The 20,558-nt window shown below is 46.6% G+C and overlaps 1 long non-coding RNA gene across 1 annotated transcript in view; it reads right to left on the bottom strand.

Annotated features, from left to right (window-relative positions):
• The window catches only part of LOC138352304 (uncharacterized), an 85,148-nt gene that overhangs the window by 47,107 nt on the left and 17,483 nt on the right, over positions 1-20,558 (bottom strand). Inside the window, exon 3 of the long non-coding RNA XR_011222756.1 lies at positions 15,009-15,049. This is a non-coding gene — a long non-coding RNA (uncharacterized lncRNA). The remainder of the gene's footprint in view (positions 1-15,008; positions 15,050-20,558) is intronic.

Raw genomic sequence — 20,558 nt, 5'->3', positions numbered from 1 at the left:
CAATTGTCCATCTCCCAGGTACAAATTTACTGCTAGGTAACAGGGGCATCAGGGTTAAAGAAACTGTCTATTTTGTTTCTCGCCGGCGCCGGGATTCGAAACCCGGTCCACAGGATTACGTGTCCAGCGTGCTCTCCAGTCAGCCACCACTATCCCCTCTGTGGTGGGGAAGGGAATTATTAGGAGAAAACGTCAAGCCCCCACGACTATATAGCACTTGGAAGGGGTCAAGATAAGGTTCAGGGATGTAGGGATGGGACGGGGGAAAGGAATGGTGCCCAACCACTTGGACGGTCGGGGAGTGAACGCTGACCTAAATAACGCGAGACCGTCGCTCTACCATCCAGCTTCAAGTGGTTGGGCATTCTGTGGTGGGGCCTCAGATTGGCAAGGATCCAGTGGAGTCTCAATGGGTTCAGTCTTTGGCCTGCACTGTTTCTGATATATGTAAATGCTCTCCCGGAGGATATAGAATCGTTCCTTTCATTGTGTGCTGATGATGCAAAAATTATGAGGAGGATTAAGACGGAGGAAGATAGTACGAGGCTACATGATGACCTAGACAAACTGAATAAATGGTCCAACAAATGGCTACTAAAGTTCAACCCGAGTAAATGTAAGGTTACGAAACTAGGCAGTGAGGAAAGATTTAGGAGTTGATATAACACCAAACCTGTTTCCTGAAGCTCACATAAAAATCCGCACACAGAGTAGATGCTAGTGGCTGAGTGGAGAGCACGCTGGACACGTAATCCTGTTGATCGGGGTTCGATTCTCTGCTTCTTCTTCCTGAAGACGCCGGGACAGTCATATATACTACATACGTATGATCAATCCTGGAGTATGCGGCCCCAGGACGGAGCCTGTACCTTGTCAAGCACAAGATGAAGCCTGAAAAAATTCAACGGTATATCACAAGGCTAGTCCCAAAAATAAGAGGCACAAGTTACGAGGAAAGGCTGCGCAAAATGCACCTGACGACAGTGAAAGACAGAAGAGTAAGAGGAAACATGATCACTACCTACAAAATTCCCAGAGGAATTGACAAGGGTAGATAAAGATAAACTGTTTAATACGGATGGGACATGAACAAGGGGACACAGGTGGAAACTGAGTACCCAACTGAGTCACAGGGAGGTTAGAAAGAACTTTTCAGTGTCAGAGTTTTTAACAAATGGAATGCATTAGGCAGTGATGTGGTGGAGGCTGACTCCATACACAGTTTCAAATGTATATATGATAGAACCCAGTAGGCTCAGGATTATGTACACCAGTTGATTGACAGTTGGGAGGCAGGACCAAAGAGCCAGAGCTCAACCCCCGCAAGAGGAAATGTAGATGTTTATCTCTCAGAATGTTTGGTAATATGATTATTGTTTGTGATGTGTGTCTATGTATATATTAACACGATGTACTGAACGGGGTGAGAATAGCTTGAGCTACCTCATCCTTTTGTGTGTATTTTACCTCAATAAACTTATTTCAATTTCAATTTCAAACCCACGCAAGTACAACTAGGTGAGTACACACACACACACACACACACAGCCACTTTGGCCAAACGAAACCATCGTGAACACTTTTCATCATGACACAGAACCTCGGCAGCCGTCACCGCTGCTTCCACAATTATCAATCACTCGTGCTTCTTCCTCGCTGTGTGCCCAACCACTTGGGATGGACGGTAGAGCGACGGTCTCCTTCCATGCAGGTCGACGTTCAATCCCCGACCCTCCAAGTGGTTGCGCACCATTCCATCCTTCAATCCCATCCCAAATCGTTATCCTGATCCCTTTCAATGCTATATTGTCTTAATTACTTGGCACTTTCTCCTGATGGTTCTCTATCCTGAGATCGTGGCTCAGAGGGTTGTTCCCAGGGTTGTGGCATCATGTCGTGGCTCAGAGGGTTGTTCCCAGGGTTGTGGCATCATGTCGTGGCTCAGAGGATTGTTCCCAGGGTTGTGGCATCATGTCGTGGCTCAGAGGATTGTTCCCAGGGTTGTGACATCATGTTGTGGCTCAGAGAGTTGTTCCCAGGGTTGTGGCATCATGTCGTGGCTCAGAGGGTTGTTCCCAGGGTTGTGGCATCATGTCGTGGCTCAGAGGGTTGTTCCCAGGGTTGTGGCATCATGTCGTGGCTCAGAGGGTTGTTCCCAGGGTTGTGGCATCATGTCGTGGCTCAGAGGGTTGTTCCCAGGGTTGTGGCATCATGTCGTGGCTCAGAGGGTTGTTCCCAGGGTTGTGGCATCATGTCGTGGCTCAGAGGGTTGTTCCCAGGGTTGTGGCATCATGTCGTGGCTCAGGGGGTTGTTCCCAGGGTTGTGGCATCATGTCGTGGCTCAGGGGGTTGTTCCCAGGGTTGTGGCATCATGTCGTGGCTCAGAGGGTTCTTCCTAGGGTTGTGGCATCATGTCATGGCTCAGAGGGTTGTGGGAGCGGTGAGAGCAAATTTGTGCTGTACACCGATGCAGTCACGGTCCCGAGGACGGACCACACGTCGCGGCCAGGCATTAATAAACAAAAATATTAAGATAACCAAAGAAATTGGCAGAATTTCCCAACGACTCCAGATTGCAATAGGCTGCGCTGCAGGCACCTCTCCGACCTGCACCAGGAAGTCCTTCAGACCCCTCACCAGCCGGAGAGTCTGCTGATGCCGCAGGAATGTGCCCACGAAGGGCACACTATCCCAGAAAGGCTCCAGCTCCACGTCACCATCGAGCAGCGATTCATCACAGTCAATCGCAGGCGGGAGGAGGTGGAGGAAGACGGCCAGCTGCCTCAGCAGGTGAAGGAGGCTATATTAGTTCTTGTGCCACTCAAGAACCTGTAGTCGAAGGAGATGCAGGTGGGAATGTCTCTCCGCTTCCTGGCTTGTCATCCACACTTGCACCATCCCTACCATCACCAACCCAGTCATCAACATAAATAAATTAATGAACTTATTCATTTTCTAATTCATTTTGAATCAAATTTTTGAATAAATAAATTAATACACCAAAATATAGAAATAATTCTATATACCATGAAGGGTAAACATATGCAAATAAAGTCAATATCACAGATGGATTAAATATAGCTAGGTTTTCAGTGTTTCATAGTTGGGCTGGAAGTGTTGATGCACGGCCAAAGTGCTTTGTGAAACTTGGACATGACCACCACCTACAAAGTCAAGGAAGATTCGTATTACTGCAGTGTGAAATAGCTATAATGATAAGGATGTCCGTATCACTATCTATCTATCCATGTCTGAGGGGCAGTCTCCTGGGTCTTAGGAAAGAGACATGGACAAAGTCGACCTATTGGGCCTATGGTGAAGAGCAGGTGAAGGGTAGGGAAGGTGGTGAAGGGTAGGGAGGGTGGTGAAGGGTAGGGAGGGTGGTGAAGGGTAGGGAGGGTGGTGAAGGGTAGGGAGGGTGGTGAAGGGTAGGGAGGGTGGTGAAGGGTAGGGAAGGTGGAGAATGGTACGGAAAGTTTTGAAGGGCAGGGAAGGTCGTGAATGGGAGGGAAGCTGATGAAGGGTACGGATGGTTGTGAAAGTTAGGGAACGTGTTGAATGGTAGGGAAGATTGTGAATGGTAGGGAAGGTAGTGAATGGTAGGGATGGTAGTGAAGAGTAGGGAATGTGGTGAAGGGTAGGGAAGTTTCTGAAATATAGGGAAGGTGGTGAAGGATTGGGAACGTGGTGAAGGGTTGGGAAAATGATAAAGGGTTGGTAAGGTGGTGAAGGGTAGGGAAGGTGGTGAAAGGTAAAGAAGGTTCTTAAGGGTGGGGAAGGTGGTGATGGGTATGGAAGATTGTGAGGGGTCGAGTAGGTTGTGAAGGTAAGGGGAGGCGGTGAAGAGTAGGGAAAGTGGTGAAGGGTAGGGAATATGAAGAAGGGTTGATAATTTGATGAAGGGTAGGAAAGGTGGTGAAGTGTAGGGATGGTGGTGAAGGGTGTGGAAGATTGTGAAGGGTAGGGAAGGTGGTGAAGGGTGAAGATTGTGAAGGGTAGGGTAAGTGGTGACGGGTAGGGTGGTGATAGGAAGAGAAGATGATGAGATGTAGGGTAGTTAGTGAAGGTTGTGAAGGGAAGGGAATTGAAGTTGATGAAAGGTAGGGAAGGTGAAGAAGTGTTGGGAACGTGGAGATGGGTTGGAAAAATGGTGAAGAGTAGGGATAGTGGTAAAGGGCAGGGAAGGTTGTGAAGGGAAGGTTGTGAAGGATAGGGAAGATGGTTAAGGGTAGGAAAGGTGGTGAAGGGTTGGGAAGTTGACGGAGGATAGCGAAAGTGAAGAAGGGTTGGGAAGGTTGTGAAGGGAAGGGAAGGTGGTGAAGGGAATGGAACGTGGTGAAGGATAAGAAGAGTGGTGAAGAGTGAAAAAGGCGGTGAAGGGGAGGGAAGATTCCTACCACCCACAACCCTCCTCCTCCTCCACCCAAAGTTCCTTCCACCCACAACCCTCCCCGTGCACCACCCAGAGTTCCCTCCACCCACAACCCTCCCCCAGCACCACCCAGAGTTCCCTCCACCCACAACCCTCCCCCTGCACCACCCAGAGTTCTCTCCACCCAGAACACGCCCCCAGCACCACCCCGAGTTCCCTCCACCCACAACCCTCCCCCAGCACCACCCAGAGTTCCCTCCACCCACAACCCTCCCCCAGCACCACCCAGAGTTCCCTCCACCCACAACCCTCCCCCAGCACCACCCAGAGTTCCCTCCACCCACAACCCTCCCCCAGCACCACCCAGAGTTCCCTCCCCCAGCACCACCCAGAGTTCCCTCCACCCACAACCCTCCCCTAGCACCACCCAGAGTTCCCTCCACCCACAAACCTCCCCCTGCACCACCCAGAGTTCCCTCCTCCCACAACCCTCCCCCAGCACCACCCAGAGTTCCCTCCCCCAGCACCACCCAGAGTTCCCTCCACCCACAACCCTCCCCCAGCACCACCCAGAGTTCCCTCCACCCACAACCCTCCCTCAGCACCACCCAGAGTTCCCTCCACCCACAACCCTCCCCCAGCACCACCCAGAGTTCCCTCCACCCACAACCCTCCCCCAGCACCACCCAGAGTTCCCTCCACCCACAAACCTCCCCCAGCACCACCCAGAGTTCCCTCCACCCACAACCCTCCCCCAGCACCACCCAGAGTTCCCTCCACCCACAACCCTCCCCCAGCACCACCCAGAGTTCCCTCCACCCACAACCCTCCCCCTGCTCCACCCAGAGTTCCCTTCACCCACATCCCTCCCCCAGCTCCACCCAGAGTTCCCTCCACCCACATCCCTCCTCCTGCACCACAGAGAGTTCCCTCCACCCACATCCCTCCCCCAGCTCCACCCAGAGTTCTCTCCACCCACATCCCTCCCTGCTCTTAGGGAAGGTGGTGAAGAATAAGGAAGGTTGTTAAGGGTAGAGAAAGGGTTGTAGGGTTGGGAAGGTGGGGAAGGGTTAGGAAGGATGTGAAGGGTAGGGACGGTTGAGAAGGGATGTGAAGGTTATGAAGGTTAGGGAAGATGGTGAAGGGTAGGAAAAATGGTGAAAGGAAGGGGAGATTGTGAAAAGTAAGGTCGAAGGTGGTGAAGGGCTGATTAGGTGGTGTTGGGTTGGGAAGGTGGTGAAGGGTAGGGGAGGTTGTGAAGGGTAGAGAATGTGGTGAAGTGTAGAGAATGTTCCCTTCACCACAACCCTCCCCCTGCTCTACCCAGAGATCCCTCCCTCCCCAGAGGAAGGGGTGGTGGTAAAGGGTAAGGATGGTTGTGAAGGGTAGGGATGATGAAGTTTTGGGATGGTTGTAAAGGGAAGGGAAGGGGGTGAAGGTTAGGGAGGGTTTTGAACGGCAGGGAAGGTGGTGAAGGGTATAGAAGATGGTGAAAGGATGATTAGATGGTGCAAGGCAAGAAAGGTAGGAAAGTTAGGGGAAGATTGTGAAGGGAAAGGGTTGTGGTGAAGGGTAGGGAAGGTAGTGCAGGGAAGGGAACCTAGTGAGGGTAGGAAACGTAGTGAGGGTAGGGAGGATAGTGAAAGGTTGATTAGGTGGTGCAAGGTAGGGAAGGTAATAAGGATAGTGAAGATGGTGATGGGTAGGGCAGGTAATGAAGTGTAGGGGAGGTTGTGAAGAGTAGTGAAAGTGGTGAAGGGTAGGGAAGGTGGTGAAAAGGTGATTAGGTGTGAAGGGTAAGGAAGGTGGTGAATGGTTGGGACGGTGGTTTAGGGCTGGGAAGGTCGTGAAGGGTGGAGAAGATTGTGAAGGGTAGTGAAGGTGGCGAAGGGTAAGAAACGTATTGAAGGTAGGGAAGGTGGTGAAGGGTAGGGAAAGTATTGAGGGTAGGGAAGGTGGTGAAGGGTAGGAAAGATGTTAAGGGTTTGGAAGGTGGTGAAGGGTAGGGAAGGTTATGAAACGTTAAGAAGATTGAGAAGGGAAGGGAAAGTGGTGGTGACGTGTAGGGAAGGTGTTGAAGGGTAAGGAAGGTAGTGAAGGGAAGGAAAGGTTATGAAGGGTTTAGATGGTGGTAAAGGGTTGATTAGGTGGTGAAGGGTAGGGAAGCTGTTGAAGGGTGAGAAAGGTGGTAAATGGTAGGGAAGATGGTGAAGGGTAGGGAAGGTGGTGAAGGGAAGGTGGTGAAGGGAAGGGAAGGTGGTGAAGGGAAGGGAAGGTGGTGAAGGGAAGGGAAGGTTGGTGAAGGGCAGGGAAGAGGGTGAAGGGAAGGTGGTGAAGGGTTGGGAAGAGGGTGAAGGGAAGGTGGTGAAGGGTTGGGAAGAGGGTGAAGGGAAGTGAAGGTGGTTTAGGGTAGGTAAGGTGGTGAAGGGTCGGTAAGGTGGTGAAGGGTAAGGAAGGTTGAGAAGGGTTGGGAAGGTGAAGATGGATTGGGTGATGATAGGTAGAGAAGATTTCGAAGGGTATGGAAGTTAGTGAAGTTGGTGAAGGGTAGATAAGGTGGTGAAGGGTATATAACGTGGTGAAGGGTAGGGAAGAGGTTGAAGTGTGGGAAAGGTGGTGGAGGGTAGGGATGGTAGTGAATGATAGGGAAGGAGGTGATTGGTAGGAAAAGAGATGATTGGTAAACAAGGATGTGAAGGGTAGGGAAGGTTGTGACGAGTAGGGAAGGTTGTGACGGGTAGGGAAGGTGGTGAACGGTACGGAAGATGGTGAAGGGTAGGCAAGGTGTTGAATGGTAAGAAATGTGGTAAAAGGTAGGGAAGGTTGTTAAGGGTTGGGGTAGTGGTGAAAGGTAGATTAGGTGGTAAAGGGAAGGGAAGTGGATGAAGGGTAGAGAAGGTGTTGAAGGGTAGAGAATGTGGTGCAGCGTATGGAACGTTCCCTCCACACACAACCCTCCCCCTGCACCACCCAGAGTTCCCTCCACCCACAACCCTCCCCCAGCACCACCCAGAGTTCCCTCCACCCACAACCCTCCCCCTGCTCCACCCAGAGTTCCCTCCACCCACAACCCTCCCCCTGCACCACCCAGAGTTCCCTCCACCCACAACCCTTCCCCAGCTCCACACAGAGTTCCCTCCACCAACAACCCTCCGCCTGCACCACCCAATTCCCTCACCCTTCTAACCCCTCCCCTCTCCCCATTCTCAATCACTCGGCCGCGAAATTTTAAATAACCTAAACACTTTCCTATTTCGCATATTGTTAAAACAGTGAAATATTTACCTATACCCGTACCCCAATATATAGTTTTATGTGCATGCAATGGAACACCGTCGAGGGCGCTCAGTTCCACCCTCGTGGAACAGCTGTGCTTGTATTGCTAAACAGTTAATACGTCACCTTAACATAAATGCTACATGTGCCCGAAGATCTGTGCATTCTAATGGCTTTAGGCATAGTATATATAATATCTCTGTCTTGAAATCCAACATTCTGCTTGTAACTCATTTTGTACATATGTACTAGTCCCTAAATATACTATTATTATTATAACGTTACGTACTCTTTACACGTTAACATTCTCCACATAATGTGTTAACTCCTGTTAATACAGCCTTATTCCTTATGCTGCCCTTAGTCTTCTTATCCACCACCTGCAGGTATAGGCTAACACTTCACCTCATTTCCCATTGAACAAGAAATACATTACTAGCAATCTTAAGTCATCTTTAAGTATTATAGGTTAATACCAAACTGATTAGAAATGCAGAGTCAAATATCGTGTCTCCATATTCTAACATATACCCACATAATCCCACATATTCTTACTTATTCTCACATACTCCAAAACACTAGAAGTAAAACCTGAATTATAGAATCAATTTCAGCAGACTACAGAAACAAGACGTTCTAGTTAACTAACCCATTCAAACACAGTCAAAGACAGCCAGACAGACGCAGTCAAAGACAGCCAGACAGACACAGTCAAAGACAGCCATCCAGACACTGCCAAAGACACCCAGACAGACACAGCCAAAGACACCCAGACAGACAGACAGCCAGCCAAAGACAGCCACAGTCAAAGACAGCCAGACACAGTCAAAGACAGCCAGATAGACACAGCCAAAGACAGCCAGATAGACACACACAATAACTTATCCAACTCATTTATGTGAGATTTTTCTCTACGCCTACCTCCCTTAAGAGGTGGACTACAAGTTTAAAGTCTGCTCACGGCAGTTAAGCATGAGTCCAGTAGAAAAAGGAAAAGCGGGAGCAAACCGCCAGGCCTCCACCACCAAGGGTGAAAACCTGTCCACAATAGGCCGCTGGCTGCTGCTAGTTAAACAGGACTTTAAACTAATAAAGGGTAACCGACGGGTTCTCACAATCAAATATTTATATATGATGTGGCGCTATGAATTGGAATTCGAATTCCCAAGAACAGCCGCCTTATCAAGATCACATCAACATTTAATAATATGCAGAAATATGGTGGAATAATATGGTTGAAGGGTTGACATCAAAGACTGTTTTCTATAACATAACAATTTATTAATAACAAGAGACTAACTACTACATTACAGAGTTTACATTACGTTAATGTCAATCCAGTGGCACGATAACAAACAGCTAAATAGAAACCCTTGCTGTGAGGCTGCATACTGAACTAACCTGAACACAGGTGTGCCCACTGATGACGCAATACTGCAAAACAAAGAAAAATATCACAGACTAAGTTACACCACAGCGAATGGTTACGTTATTGTACATCAAGTGGCATTTGCAACACAGCTATTCAACAGCCCCTCGAGAAGTGACAGCAGGCTCCATCTTGCTGACACTTCGGGCTGACAACATGAACTAACTGAACAAATGAAGGATCCACTGAAACAAAGACACAAGCAGGCAATCAATAGTGTCACGGTTTCCCTGACAGCTACTATAATCACAAACTTCGGGGTCCTCCCGCCCCCCAGGAGAGACCCACGTAACTAGGCGGAAGTCTAACAGTGACTCCCCCCTATCACAACCCCGTGTGAACACTCTTTGCAACTCCCACTAAGAAGTTGCCCTGTTGTAACCCGATACACAGACAGGCAAGGCGGGATTCTGGGACACAGCTCCACAGATCCCTAGACGACTCTACTCTCGTCACCAGACGACAACCAAAAGAAATTGCCTGAAGTGATTAATTACGTTAATTGACTGATCGCAGCAGTCAGCAACAAAGTACCACGGTAATCACAAACAATTGTCTCCCACTAGACAACAATATGATGATACTCTACGTTAATCTTTAACACTTGTCTCTTGTTAACAATAACTCAACATATTACACCACACTTGACTCCTTGCAAGTATTCAGTGAGTAATTCTCAATTAAGGTCAAACGGACCACTAATTACATCCCCATTGAGTTACGTTAACTAAGCCTACCCTAACATGGTAGCTTCTCCACAGTCTGTGTCAAAAAAAATTACGATTGAGCGTTAATTACCCTAATTAACCCACTAATTACTGAACCATTAATTAACTGTCACCAGGACCGATAATTAATCATCCATAAATACGTCTCACTCCGCACTGCCTAAGCAGGTCTCATCAAACACTGTGAATTCACGGGAAAGGAGTTAATTACCCTAATTAACAAGATGTGCCAATAATCCACTGTCCTCAGACAGGATATGATTAATACAACGATTTATGCTAGCTCCATGACCTCGCTTTACCGAGTCACCGGAGCTCTCCAATGCTAATTACTCCACTAATTAACATGAGCCACTAATTGCTATACCCCTGAAAGGTAATTAGTCTCGAGCATATTACGTTAACACAAATACTGACAGACTCTGACAGAACCTCTCCCACTACGTGAATTCATGATGAGAAGGCTAATTACATAATTAGCTAGAGTGGTTAATTAACTGTCACATGGACAATTAATTGCTCCCGAGACGTATCTCCTTCTAGCTCAACACTGTTCTCTCTTATAACAGCCCTCACTCACTCCACAATACTAAGTGTGCACCCCTTATCCAGTTAATTACCCCTTAATTAACTCACTGAATCCTTAAATCCTCAACATAACTTAAAGAAACAAAGTAACCCAAGCGTTACATAGGTCACACTATAATGGCATGCAACAACACATCAGCACTGCCCACATATGGTTGCAGCTACTGTAATTCGCTAATTACTGTGCCCACACAATAAAAACACATGGTTGTGCAACACACACAAGTATACTAATATTACTGCCCCTCCTCTTTTACTTCTTGCACCCGCTTGCAAAGGAATACTGTGAACACACACATACCTCAGCCAGGCAATTAACCCATCAATTGCCTGCTCTCAATAAGTACTGTGAATTCCCCTGAATAATCCTAGAGGTCCCTTAAACCCTCAACACAGTTCCTGGGGCAATAATATTGTATAAACTGAAACAATACTGCACAAACCTGCAACACAATGATGCCGTCAGCATACCCCACGTGCTAATGACATCATTAGGCAATCAGTCAGCAATCACACCTACTGACTTACCACACAATACAGTACATAAACATGCAAATGAACACACAGGAATGACATTCACATAATCAAAGGAAATTATATCACCAAGTAGTATGTACTAATTACACAGACTCCAGGGGTCCCCACTGACTCCACTGTCTACCTCTAATGATTATAATTTTACGGTACTTCTATGGCATTAATCCAGCCTGAACGATTATATAGAATCGACAGGCTGGATCACTTATACGGTAAATCTCTACACTGACTGGTTACATCCTCTAGTCAGTCTACTAACATACTAGCATACAGCGTGGTCCCGTGTATAATCTCTATCTCCAGGTACCGCCCCTACCCGACACCTGGATTCCACTGACAGCTGCCCCTCAGCTGTTTTTCTAGCCTGGCAGGCTCTGAGATAACTCTTACCGTGAATATCCACCGGTACCCAACACACTGTAATAGTACACATTTCTACTCCTTTCTACTGCCCTCTTTCCCTCATTTTTCCTCATTACCAAAGTTACTACCACACTAGCTGACACACTTAGCTGCTTGCTCCTCATGCGTCGACAAGATGTGGCCCTAGGCTGTCCCGGGAAAGTGGCCAAGGCATGTGGCCACAGCGCCCCTCCCGAGCTGAGAGAGGGGGGGGGGTTGGGTGGCCGGCGTTCGGGTGGCCTGAGTGGCGCATGACGTCATAACACCCCACCGGCCGGGCTGGCAGGCGGGGTGGTGTTTGCCTGGGTGGGTGCCCTCCACCCGTGGGTGGGTGCCTTCCACCCGTGGGTGGGTGCCCTCCACCCGTGGGTGGGTGCCCTCCACCCGTGGGTGGGTGCCCTCCACCCGTGGGCGGGCGCGCACATGGGTGCCGCCCACAGGAGTACCCACGCGGCTGGGGAATCTCAACCCAATCAGACTAGAGCCTGCCTGGCTCAACACTGTGGTGACAATGGCCGGCGGCGTCCCCATACTGACGCAGCCTGGCAGAATGCAAAGTCCAACATGGGCCTGTAATATCACATACGTGTACACTGCCCAACATCAATTGTCCATTGCCACTAGACAGGATACTCAGACCCGAGGGATGAGGGATCAATCTGATACACCATGAGGCTCTGCCAGCCTGCCTCATGCGTTCACACAGTCAACTGTCTCTTAGCTTTTTACTGTTTCTTCCGTAAATCCCTAGCCCCAATTCACTTAATTAGGCCTTGACACAACCCCTGATGGCAGGAGTGCCACCAATCGAGTAATTTGGACGACAGAAGCGATTAACAGGGGGTGGAGGTGGCAAGCGTGCCACCCCCACCCAAACACCTCTTGCTTCCCTGGCCGCCCAATTCAAAACTGAAGATTTCGCGGGCTAAGGGAACTCAAATACCCATACCTTCTCCCTACAATGCCTAGACCAATCAGCTTGGAGCCGGCACAGCTCCTCGTGCCGGACCCAATCATAGTTCTTCGCGCCAAAACTAGGCTTGGACCACACGTGCGGGACCCAATCATATGCCTCCGTCACCCTCGGCGTCTTGTGACGTCACAAGGAGGAGGAGGCCTAAGGAGTGGCGTGATGTCTCCCATGTGGGTGGGGGGGGGGGGGGGCAACGTTCACTCCACTCTCCCCTCCCCCCTGTAAAACCGTTGGGAGAGTCAAGTACCTCCCTACACCACTTCACTCTCAACTCCCATCCTATTTCACAGAAACAGGAAAATCTCTGTAATTCTCTCTACAGAGCAATCACAAACTTCTAACTACTTTCAAGTGATAGTTCGTAACAAAAGCTTTCATCCAACACCCAACAAGCATATGTTATTTTGAAAGCTTCAATTTCTAGAGTGCCTAGCCTAATCTAGAACTAGGAAAAACTAGCTGAGGGATCTAGATCCCTCACAATTTACTTCTCAACAAAATTAAGCGACAGTTTAAAGAAAAGATTTTGAAAATCCAGGTAAATATGTGGATAAAAATTATACTTATCTAAGACATAACCTATTAAATGTAGACTGTCCTATAAATTATATAAACACGTTGGAGGCAGTAGATAGAAGAGAGGAATAAGAAGTGTGAGGGGTTAGAGAATAAAAATGGTAAAAATATACTTAAATATATTGAAAAAATATATTGTGTAACAGTTTTTTTTTATTATTTTCTACCACAAAAGTGGCCACACATTTACAGTGCTAACCAGCATATATACATTTTCTTCTGTCCTCCATGGACAGGATTAGAGATATGTTAAATATATAGTTCAGGGATTTATTGAACAATCAACCACAGGTGATTCGGTGCTTTTAAAATGCTAAGCTAACCTACATACGTAAATACAAAGATACATAGATTTAAGTATGGCCTACATAAATTGTTCGATGTGTCTTTTACATAGTGTCATTAATGTGCATTTACAAATGTGAAATGAAATTCTGATCAGCTTCCATATATACTTTATACACATACATATACATACTCATACATATACGTTCATATACATATATACATACATATATACACACACATGCATTCACATACATTTGTCTCTTTTACTCTGACAGAGTGAGATAGCTGATAGAGAAACTAGTGTGCAGTTAAGCATTTAATCAATGAAGGTGGTGAAGGTGCTTTTACAAGCTCAGGTTATATAGTTACATCACATACATTGTATAATTGATACATTACATGGTCAATCTTGGGTACAAGTCCAATATATCATCAAGTGTTCCAGTACTCCTATAGTAATTACACAGTTCAGCATACCTGAGCCCATGAGGGCGAAAGTCAGTCAATATGGGACATTCTACAATATAATGTTCAAGAGAGTGCATGTTTTCTCTTTCACAAAGTTGACACATTGTGTACTCGACATTTGAGTTTTGAGAAAGCTGCCAGATACGTCTATATCCCAGGCGTATTCTGGCCACTATAACATCACATTGCCGAGTTCTTGTTCTATTAGTCCCATATGTGAATGTCTCCTCACGATATCTATCATAATATTTAATGCTACAACTTTCAGGTCTTTGTGAATTTGTTAGGTCGGCGAGATCTTCATTAGATATTTGTTTAAGTATTCTCTTTGTCACTGCTAATGAAACACCCATATCAGTTTCTACCACTGGTTTTCTACAGGCTGTGGAATGGACAGCATGTGTAACAGGAGTATTTGTGTAACAGTATTATGCTCTAAAGTACATGGTATTGAGATAGAGAAAGGCAAAATGCAAAGTTAGGAATTCACCTAGTTGTGTTTGCGGGGGTTGAGCTTTGCTCTTTCAGCCCGCCTCTCAACTGGGTATGCTAGATGAAATGAATATGTGGAGAGATGTTGGACTGATAGACAAATAGCAAATATACAAAAGTATACAATAGTAAATATACGAAATATATACAATAACAAAAGTTCTTCCTCTTCTATATATTAAAAGAGAACACATTATGCTCAATGTCTCGCCACGACACATGAACGTTCTCAACTTTACCAACTAATATTAAAGCTTGATACAGTGTGGACCCCCGGCAGATACTTTACACCTCGAGTGCTTTAAAGCTTGCTACATCTCCATCAGTGTCCTGGCGCTTTCTCCTGATACTTCCCTTCCATCAGTGTACATAATTGCTGCCCTTTTTTGCCTTATAAAATTATCTGAATCTGATCATCCTATCATGTTATGTGTCTCTAAGAACACGTTTACAGCTGCTTACTCTACACTTGGAACCTTGAAGCAAGTCACCTGTTTGACACTAATTCCGATCCCTGACAGGCCAGACAAATTGACAGGTGGTGGGTCAAGATGGGTTAACCTAGTTGCTTGTGCTGGTACTCCCTTCACCTGACCTATCTCCCATGACCTCAAGACCGGCCAGCTGACCTCTGGTTGGCCAGGCAGCTTGACACCACTTGCTGGACGTGTGTCAGCCGGCAAGTGTATCTACACATACACCCAGTACACAGGAGTACTGTACCCCAGGAGGACTATACCCCACAACTACGATTCTTAGGACGCTTAGCGACCCCCCCTCCCACCCCGGATAAACCCAGCCTACATTTACACTAGTTGTGATTAATTACCGGACATCATAATATGGCTTCAATGGAAACTGAAGGAAATTGTTACGTACCTTAAAAATTGGTGGATTTGTGTCCCGCGATGACCTGTTGCCTGAAAAAAAAATACGATTTTATTTTTTTATTTTTACACCTTTTTATACATTAGGGTCCTCATATTCCACATGAATAATCATATTTTAATCCACATATATAAGCAGCGCCGGTAAATGTGAAGCTTGAGCATCGAGATGTTACTTACTTTTGCCTGAAGGATGAGGTCGCTGGAGCCCCTCGTCTAACAAGGCGAGGCAGGACCAGTGATTGAACACAACACTGCTAGCAACACACACACACACACACACAGACCGAGGAAGAGGACCTAATATTTCAACACAAGACAATAAACACTGCACTAAAGATAAGAGCGACCGACACGTACGTTGTTTTGGAACAGCAGTTACGGTCTACCTTCCTCTAATGTTTCCTGTAGAACACTAAACTATCCAGAGTCGACACTTCGTCGGGGACAGCGGTAGCAGCCTTATCTACCCTGGTGTTTGGACATTGTAGGAACCTTAACTATGCGATTGTTGTCAGCCTTTAAAGCATTATAATTGTTCTGTATACAAGCAGGAATTAACATTACAACAGACAGTTAAATCACTTCGACTAAATACTTGTTTTTAGTTTCCATCAGAAATGGTGATATTTTTTCAAATTAGATTTTCTTATTTCCGTCACTCCACTCCGCTCCACTCCACACATGTTATGACTATACTCTAACTACCCATCCTCAGGCTGAGCTGTTTCAAGCGGCAGCCCTCCCCAGAAATGCAGCAATTAACACTTATGTACAGTGTACACAAAATTTACGTGTTCTTCAATATAAATAATATATATATATATATATATATTAGAGCTAGCGGTATAGTTACGTTGTGTTGAGGTTCTATGGGAAATTATATACCTGAAGCATTTACAGGTGCGATTCGAATACAGGACGTTAGCAAAGCGCTGTTCGAAAAATGTTCGAACTTCATCTCTTGTGAGTCGGGTGTAAAGTCCTAACGTTCATAAACATAGGTTTGACGACTAGATTAATGAGTATTTGGCCTTTGTTTATGAGGCCGGGCTGTGACTTGACCCGCAGAAGTAAAGGGATCAGTTCTTTGTTTCAGAGTGAGAGTAAACTCGTTCAAAAACTCATTCGAAGCCAGGTGATGTTTCATCACAGTTTTGCCTTAAAACCAGCCCGTCCTCGCATACAAAGATCCAAGCATGTTAATCCAGCCGCCAAACCCCCTGTTTATGAATGAAAAGCGGTTTACACACGACACACAACTGATAACGTCCGAACACTTCAGGAACAAGAGCTTCGCTGACGTCTTCTGTTCGAACCACAATTCTATAAGCAGCCCATCCTCCAAACAAAGACCCAAAAGTTATTCCATCCACCCGCCAACCCTCTTTTTATGAATGAAAAACGGTTTACACACGACTCAACTAATTTCGTCCGAACACTTCAGGAACAAGTGCTTCACTGACGAATTTTGTTCGAATCACAACGCTGTAAATGCTTCACCCACATACTACAAATACAAATAATCGCCAACAGAACCTAAACACCTAACCTATCCTATGCCTATATATACACAATATACTAATATATTATAATATTAATTAATACTTGAGAAATTCCCGTTTTGAATGAACAGCATGTTAAAATTTATGAATGCGTCTGTGGGGTTGACTGCTGAATGTAATGGACTTGAGTCGAGGATGGGTTGTATAAATGCTTCACCCACGTACTGCTAATACAAATAATCGCCAACATAACCTAAACACCTAACCAATGCCTAAATATGCACAATACGCTTATATATTATAATATTAATATATATCTGAGAAAATTTCTGTTTTGAATGAACAAATTAAGATTGATGAATGCGTCTGTGGTATCGACCGCTGGATGTAATGGACTTTAGTCGAGGACGGGTTGCTATAAAGGATAAGAAAAGTGGTGAAGAGTGGAGAATGTGGTGAAGGGTAGGGAAGATTCCTACCACCCACAACCCTTCCCCTGCCCCACCCAGAGTTCCCTCCACCCACAACCCTCCCCCTGCTCCACCCAGAGTTCCCTCCACCCACAACCCTCCCCCTGCTCCACCCAGAGTTCCCTCCACCCACGACCCTCCCCCTGCATCACCCAGAGTTCCCTCCACCCACAACCCTCCCCCTGCTCCACCCAGAGTTCCCTCCACCCACAACCCTCCCCCTGCTCCACCCAGAGTTCCCTCCACCCACAACCCTCCCCCTGCTCCACCCAGAGTTCCCTCCACCCACAACCCTCCCCCTGCATCACCCAGAGTTCCCTCCACCCACAACCCTCCCCCTGCATCACCCAGAGTTCCCTCCACCCACAACCCTCCCCCCTGCACCACCCAGAGTTCCTTCCACCCACAACCCAACCCCAGCACCACCCAGAGTTCCCTCCACCCACAACCCTCCCCCAGCACCACCCAGAGTTCCCTCCACCCACAACCCTCCCCCTGCACCACCCAGAGTTCCCTCCCTCCCCAGAGGAAGGGGTGGTGGTGAAGGTTTGGGAGGGTTTTGAACGGCAGGGAAGGTGGTGAAGGGTATAGAAGATGGTGAAAGGTTGATTAGATGGTGCAAAGCAGGAAAGGTAGGAAGGATAGGGAAGATTGTGGAGGGAAAGGGTTGTGGTGAAGATTAGGGAAGGTAGTGCAGGGAAGGAAACCTAGTGAGGGTAGAGAACGTAGTGAGGGTAGGGAGGGTAGTGAAAGGTTGATTAGGTGGTGCAAGGTAGGGAAGGTAATAAGGTTAGTGAAGATGGTGATGGATAGGGAAGTTAATGAAGTGTAGGGGAGGTTGTGAAGGGTAGGGAAGGTGGTGAAGGGTAGGAAAGGTGGTGAAGGGGTGATTAGGTGTGAAGGGTAAGGAAGGTGGTGAATGGTTGGAAAGGTGGTGAATGGTTGGAAAGGTGGTGAATGGTTGGGAAGGTGGTTTAGGGCTGGGAAGGTCGTGAAGGGTGGAGAAGATTGTGAAGGGTTGGGAAGGTGGTGAATGGTAGGGAACGTATTGAAGGTAGGGAAGGGAAGGTTGCGAAGGACGGAAGGTTGTGAAGGATAGGGAAGGTTGTGAAGGATAGGGAAGGTTGTGAAGGATAGGGAAGGTTGTGAAGGATAGGGAAGGTTGTGAAGGATAGGAAAGTTGGTGAAGGTTATGGAAAGTAGTGAGGGGAGGGAAGTGATGCAGTGTAGGGAAGGTGATGGAAGGTTGGGAAGATGGTGAAGGGTATGGAAGGTGGTGAAGGGTAAAAGTGGTGGTGAAGGGTAGGTAATGTGGAGGAGGGTAGGGAAGGTGGTGAAAGGTAGGGAAGGTTTTGAAGGATAGGGAATGTCGTGACGCTAAACCCCGGTTCATTCCGAACACAGCGATTACACAACACATAACACCTTGCCTCAGCAACCGTTACTACCACCGTGTACTCCTACACACACCAGACCCTTGAGGCGTACCACTAGGTTTGTACTGGAACACAATGAGTGAACATATGGAAGGTATTTAAAGGCCGTCGTGTTTTGTCATTTAATTACAAAGAATAGACTGACAAATAATAATATATTAACATACTCTATTAGGTCAATACACTTCCAATACCCATAGACCACTTGACCTCCGCGATCACCACACACACTCATAACTTCCGCCTAAGTCCCTAATACGGAATGATTACTACAACGCTCCACACCCGGTTAGTCTTACATTCAATACTCACATACTGCAGACTTAACTTGGTCACTAAGATCACAACAGGCTCTCGCATAGCTGTCTGCTACACTTCGCTGCTGCCACAAACGGAGACCTCGGAGGACTTGCTAGTTCAACTTCCACAACCAGACTGCCTCCAGCCAACCATGGCCTCAATCATTTCACCACGCCTCTCGAGGAAGGTATAATCCGATTAACCTTATCCCTAGAGCGGTAACCTTGATCCTAGAAGCCTGACGAAGAATAATTCCTCTTTCCAGGAATTATTAATTTGGCTAAACAGCTTTGGTCTTAATCCATTGCCCTTTCTTAGATATGTGATCCATAGTCTGTCTACTTACATGTACTTTCAATCATCATTCGTTAAGTGTTGTAGTAATGATCCTCTAGCTAATAATTCCTACTAACGTGTGGATTACAACAGGAAGGTGGTGACGGGTAGGGAAGGTGGTGAAGGGTAGGGAAGGTTATGCAGGGTTGAGATGGTGCTCATGGGTTGACTAGGTGGTGAAGGGGGTGGGAAGGTGGTGAAGGGGGTGGGAAGGTGGTGAAGAGGGTGGGAAGGTGGTGAAGGTAAGGGAAGGTGGTGAATGGTAGGAAAGTTTGGTGAAGGGATGGGAAGAGGGTGAAGGGAAGTGAAGGTGGTGAAGGGTAGATAACGTGGTGAAGGGTAGGGAAGAAGTTGAAGTGTGGGAAAGATGGTGGAGGGAAAGGAATGTAGTGAGAGTAGGGAAGAAAGTGAAGGGTAGGGAAGAGAGTGAAGGGTAGGGAAGGTGGTGAAAGGTAGGGAAGGTGGTGAAGGGTAGGGACAGACAAGATGTAATCAGACAAGGACAAAGTTACACAATTAAGGAAGGTAATAATTTAGGAAATAATTTCCCCTCTAAATGTTAAGTGGATTGTTTAAATGATAAATAATTTGTAAACATTTGATATTAAATTAAATTCCTCCGAGTATTCGTGTTCCGTACACAATAATACACATTCAGTAAGAGCGTAGCAGAGCGCCGCCACATTCTCAGGTCGGGGCGGCGTCAGCTGACTCCCTCACCACCAGAGACAATTGTAGAACTGCAGTTGTTCCAGTTAGGTCTCACTAATATATTAGTTGATAAAAAATTATCATATTTTAATAATTCAACAAATTAATTCTCTTAATTAATTCGATTTATAAATAATCATAATTTAGAGGCCTCAGTTTATAAACAATGTAATTCTCTCTGTGACCCAGGAGTCGGGGAGGAAGAGAGGTTCTCGACGTCATTACCGGCTTATATACCACAGGTCGGCAGAGCTGGCGCGTTGGTTCCTAACACAAATTCCCTTCATATGGCTGCGAAAATCTGCATAGCTTCGAGCTGCTCAGTTGTGGCTGTTCTCCGCCTCACAGTAGACAAGTTACCTAACACCCTGACCTGTGATTTGGCCATTTCAATGTGTGTGAGTTTTGTCAGGGAGCGAGTGTGGTCACGGAGGGTCAGAACACCAACACTTACGAGAGACGAGGTTTTCGTTGATTTAATTTGGAACTAACCACTAAATATGCACGTGATCGTTATATACTGATACATTGTATAAATTATTGAAGAACTAATGCAGAATGTTACGGCAGGAGTTGTTAGTTGGGGGCTTAACTACGGGTCGCCGTGATCAGCCCAACCTGTCCACTTAAAAATAACGTCACTTTATGCTCGTATGCGCTCTATGGCCAAAAATGGACGTAATTTGAATTGAAATCGGAACACAAGTTTTTTTTTTATTTATAAAAAAAATTACAAAATACAAACATAAAAACCACATACAAGAAAACATTACATACATGATAC

Source organism: Procambarus clarkii, chromosome 53 (assembly GCF_040958095.1).
Source record: "Procambarus clarkii isolate CNS0578487 chromosome 53, FALCON_Pclarkii_2.0, whole genome shotgun sequence".
NCBI classification, from domain to species: domain Eukaryota; kingdom Metazoa; phylum Arthropoda; class Malacostraca; order Decapoda; family Cambaridae; genus Procambarus; species Procambarus clarkii.
This window is presented reverse-complemented; position numbering and strand designations above follow the sequence as displayed.